The following is a 5,668-nucleotide window of genomic DNA, read 5'->3' on the forward strand; positions in this document are numbered from 1 at the left end:
TGTTCAAGACAGCATTGGGCAGAGCTGCAGGCTGCACACCTCAATAACACAGAAGGAACTGCTCGCATCATCACATGTCCTATAGCTACTGTATATGTGCGGCAGAGGGGGAGATTTGTATCTGCACAGAAATGCCCACGCATGCGAGTGTGATCATTTGTTTGTAAGGTAAACATGTTGGTGTGTTGTGTGTGTCATCTATAGAGTAAGCAGACCTGACAGCCGGGCACACTAACACACGGACCAGGAGAAGATCATCTATAGAGTAAGCAGACCTGACAGCCGGGCACACTAACACACGGACCAGGAGAAGATCATCTATAGAGTAAGCAGACCTGACAGCCTGGCACACTAACACACGGACCAGGAGAAGATCATCTATAGAGTAAGCAGACCTGACAGCCTGGCACACTAACACACGGACCAGGAGAAGACGTGTGTGTCATCTATAGAGTAAGCAGACCTGACAGCCGGGCACACTAACACACGGACCAGGAGAAGACACCCCTGGGTTTTCTCCTGACTTTAAGCTGGCCTAATCCCTGAAACAGATTTGCAACAGTTTGACGTAATCCTTTCACGTTTCAACCCTCCTCGCTCCCAAATGCCTCCTCGGCTGCGGCTTTGGCAACAATGCACGTGTGATAGCTTGATGTAATTAGGCCCCGTTAAAGGTTCTTGAACAATAAAATGGCTTTGTTCACATTTTTACACCTCGCGTTGCAAACAAATTCATGATTTATGTGGTTATTAGCGCACATAATGGCTCACGGCACAGTGAAGTACCAATATCTGGACTGAATAGCAAACAGCGAAGTCGCCTCACACTTGTTTCGATGCACACAGTATGCTGCAACCCCAAAAAATCATGATTTATGTGCTTAATAGTACTCATAATAGCTTATAATACGCAATCATATATCAATATCAGGGCTGAATATCAACTGTCATGGGGCACATTCAAATTTGCTTGATATGATAATTTACGGACAAAGCTTGTTATTAAAACTCACTTTGTAGCTCTACTGCGCTGCAGGTATTACTGAGTAAATTAAAGCTTCCAGATGTGTGTTTTTATCGGCTTTGTGAATATCAGTTGACAGCAGTGTCACATCGCTCATGTGTTTTTATCGGCTTTGTGAGTATCAGTTGACAGCAGTGTCACATCGGTCATGGCATATTGTGTTCTACTTGTGAACGTAAAATGCTCTTTTCACAAGAAAGCACCAGTGAAGGAGCCCGTGATGTCACAACTGTGGGAATGTAGTCAGCCCCATCCAGAGAGAATATATTCTCTGACGCCCTCCTCGCCATCTGTAACATGTGGCACTGTGTGTCAAACACGTTATCATGTCACAAATAGGATCGTGGCAAACTTGTCACTGTCAGCGAGGAAGTGGTAAACGGTGCGTATGAACCTATGAACTCCTTCAAACTTACACTCAGTTACTTTTGTTTTACCGCTTCACTGTTAATGACACCATATTAAAGTTGAGCAGATGTTGAGGAGGAGGATGATTGTTATAACAGTTGTGTGTCTTCTTATTTACACATTCAGTCCGGCGTCGCGATGTCTCCACCAACACCTTTATGACAGCTTTGCCACAGCACATCACATGTCCTGTCATCACAGATACCTCTGCTTTACCGCAGACATTTTTCGCAACTTTGGAGGTGAGTGTGTGTAATGTGTACGAGTATTTGTGTGCATGCGTATGTGCATATACAGTAATGTGTGTGGGTGTGTGTGTGTGTGTGTGTGTGTGTGTGTGTACACAGTGAGTGCATGTACAACTCGCTATGTTGACTATTTGTCAGGCGTCACTTCTTAACGCACAAGGAACCCCTCCAGAGTAGTCCAGTCGTCTGCTATAGAACTCCCACAACGTCTGAAGTCAACGCCACAGGCATGTGACATTCAAATGAGCTGGCGTGAAAATGCTTGCCTTTCACGCTGAAGACCGGAGTTCCATTCCCAGTGTGTTGAACATTGGAACGTTTTTCATATTTAACGGTAACCCAAACCATAACCCTAACCTGTCCTTAACCTTACTAACCTAACCTTAGATGCTTGAATATAACCAAACTTGTTTTACTTGCCTAAACATATCCAGCAAATGCATCAATGGTTTCAAATTAACTGACATAACTGGGAACGCATAACTGCTGGCATCCAAAAGTGATGAAAAGGGTACGTATGAGAACGTGACATGTTTGTGTGTGTGTGTGTGTGTGTGTGTGTGTGTGTGTGTGTGTGTGTGTGTGTGTGTTTGTGTGTGTGTGAGTGTGTGTGCACGTGCGTGCGTGCGTGTGAGCCACAGAGGCATGGGGTCATATGCCAGCATCCTTACTCGTCAGGTGGGCCGTTACATACGGAGCACAGAGGTTCCCATGTTTTAGCTCATCCCTGCCCTCACTGTAATTATTTTATGCACACAATTTCATAATTCAAATTCATTGAATATATTAAAACATTAATTAATTCAAACTAATTAACACGTTCCCACAGTTGAATAAAATGTGAGTATGTTTTTCAAAGCGTGTACTCGATTCCGCTTATTCAGCAAGTTTCAAACACTTCCAATAATTAGTTCCCATGATTAACTTATTTGTTTAATTAGCCTTATATTTTGTTGAAGAAAGCCATATTTAGTTGAATCTGAATTTTGGTGAGTTAAAATGGATACAGATCTGTTAATCAAGTTTTGCTGATCATGTGTCACGGAATGGGCTGGTGCGTTTAAACAACACACTCTACACGTACATTACCATGCATGTTTTATTTGATGTATTTGCATGCTTTTTTATGCAGCTAAAGCCTATTTGTATATATTCTGCCCACACAATAGCATGTCCTGCACTCAAATTAATCATCTGTTACCACAAAATCCAGTTTTCCCACAGTACTGTAAGGGCCACTCACAGGCTTCGCAGGTAAAGTCTATGAGCGGAGCACCGTTGGCAACAGGCAGCCTGTGAGGTAGAAAAACAGAGCACCGCCTTGTGCCCATACACAGATCTGTAGTCATAAATCACACACACAAACACACACACACACACACATACACACACACACACACACACACACACACACATACATGCACACGGCACGGAACACACACTGGCACATAAACACTCACATTTGCCCGTGCTCCTTCTCTATGCTGCAGGTGGGAAGGTGATTACTCACCACAGAACCTGGGTTGGACAGCAGTAAAGGAGGGCGTTTAACTGGTAAACTTTAATGCTGGCTCCACAGGAAGACGAGGAGGAGGAGAAGACTCGTACAAGCTGAAATCACACGCAGACCGGTTACTGGGGTGATTACAGCAACACACTGAAGGCTAGCTGTGGAAGTAATCAAAATTTTATGTCCAGGAGCATTTTTGTTTTCTGGACTTTTATGATTTTCAGGGGGGGAAATGGACAATTACCAGCTAGTGCAGCTACTGTTTGAAGCAATCACAAAACATAAAAGTACTCTATTTTCCTGCTTACCACACGAGGGTCACAGGTTCGAGCCCCTGTGTTACCTCCCGGCTTGGTCGGGCGTCCATACTGGAAACAGGGGTTACGCACAGAGTACGTGCAGAGTGAGGACTGAGGAGCGGAAGTCGCTGCCATGACAGTCTCATCGCATTGATAAAAACTTTTATTACCACACAACTTAGCTCACAGCTATAGCTAACAGCTACCGCCACCGACTAGTGCGGATGCATGTATTTACATAGGGGGACGCGCATGTACAGGGGGGTGGATTTGCGCGTAACACGCCGCAGCGCCACACGGAAGTCAGCTGTGTGTTGTCGTTGTGACATCATGCTGATTCCTCATATAGAAAGCAGCTCATTGGGCATAGAACATGGTGCTGGTGGGTAGGGTACTGATATTAATTTAATTATGTTTAGATATTTAATATATTTAGGCAAACTTTCTTTTTCACCCCTTTTCCTGGGCTGATCGTGTTTGAATTAAGTTTTTCCTCATCACTGCCCCGACCAATCACATTTGAACAGTTTTCATAATTTAACCCAAACATTACAAATTCAACTTTAATGACATATTCCCAATTCAGAAATAAATCATGTCATTGCAGGAGTGATCTGTCATCTGCATTACACATATTACACAATTATAGATTCTGAGATATGAACATTTTATTTGGCAGCATCATTAAAAACCTTCAATCTTTTTACGCTTGAGGGCTGCTCTTTTGAAAACGTACATGATACGAGATCAAAAGCAGCAAAGCGGCCGAGTATGATTCTATTTTCCGCCCTATAGGTTTGAGCGTATCGCTATAGCGGCGTCTGCTGTGCTGTATGAAGGCACCAGCATCCTCCTCATCTGTCTGTCTTGCATGTATGGCCCATGCATTCTCATTAATGACCTGTTTCATGGCACATTAATTGAAATGATTTTAGGGAATGCGACATTAGCACATCTTCCCAGCTCATAACTCTTTCTGAGAGGGCAATATTTAACATTTGGACGTTTAATTTTCTGAAATGCGCTCCATCCCACCCAGCTCCTGTCTGTCACAGAGAAATGGGACTGTGGCTGATATTACGATGTCACGGTGGCTCAGTGGTTAGCACTGTTGCCTCACAGCAAGAAGGTCCCGGGTTCGAACCCCGGTCCGTCCCAGGTCCTTTCTGTGTGGAGTTTGCATGTTCTCTCCGTGTTTGTGTGGGTTTTCTCCGGGTGCTCCGGTTTCCTCCCACCATCAAAGACATGTATGTTAGGGTTAATACTCCTGTCAGTGCCCCTGACCAAGGCACTGGCAAAATAACTTGGTCCCCGGGCGCTGCACTGTGGCTGCCCACTGCTCCTAGTTCTAGGAAGGTTCCTAGTAGAGGATGGGTCAAATGCAGAGGATGAATTTCCCCACGGGGATAAATAAAGGATAACTTAACTTAACTTATAACTCAACTTATTTATCTTCACGGGAATATCTTGTACAGGTCAGGCAGATGATGGCAAGACATTCCCACTGGTTTGTTTCAACTGGTAATCCAACACCATTCTCTTTTTTTTATTGCATTCTCATCTGCTCTGCACTTCCCAGAGGTCACCTGTCAATCAGACAGTGTGTCCAGTGCTGTGACGTCGTTCTCCTTGAACTTTCTCTTGATGAAGTGTGAGTGGATTATTACTTTAAATAGTTACTCTAATGACATTTAAAAACCTTTCCAATCATGTCAGCTCATTGCAAGCCGCTGCTCCACATTACGTCATCAGATTTGATCAAAGGATTTCTTCACCATCTCAATTCTGGCGTATCCTCTCTTTTTGCTCAGTGAACTGGTGTCAGCGCTTTTATGTTCAGAGCGTTTAAGTGCCTCTCCTGGATAACTCTGCTGCCTTTTTCTTATTGCTTCACTTTGCATCATCGGCCTTGAGAGAAACTCTTTTCTCTGTGAACTGATCTCACACTCAAGCTCTGTCTCCCTTTGACTTTTTTCATTCTCTCTCTTTTCATTCTCTCTCTCTCTCTCTCTCTCTCTCTATATATATATATATATATATATATATATATATATAATCGTATTGTGCTAATGTGCTTCTCCCTCAATTTTCTTCCTTTATTGCACCTTTTTTCTTTTGTAGAACTAGTCTTGATACAAACACAAGCATCTATTGTGTGGATACATGTACCGTAAATTCC

The sequence above is a fragment of the Poromitra crassiceps genome (assembly GCF_964638095.1).
Source record: "Poromitra crassiceps genome assembly, chromosome: 1".
In the NCBI taxonomy this organism is placed as follows: Eukaryota; Metazoa; Chordata; class Actinopteri; order Beryciformes; family Melamphaidae; genus Poromitra; species Poromitra crassiceps.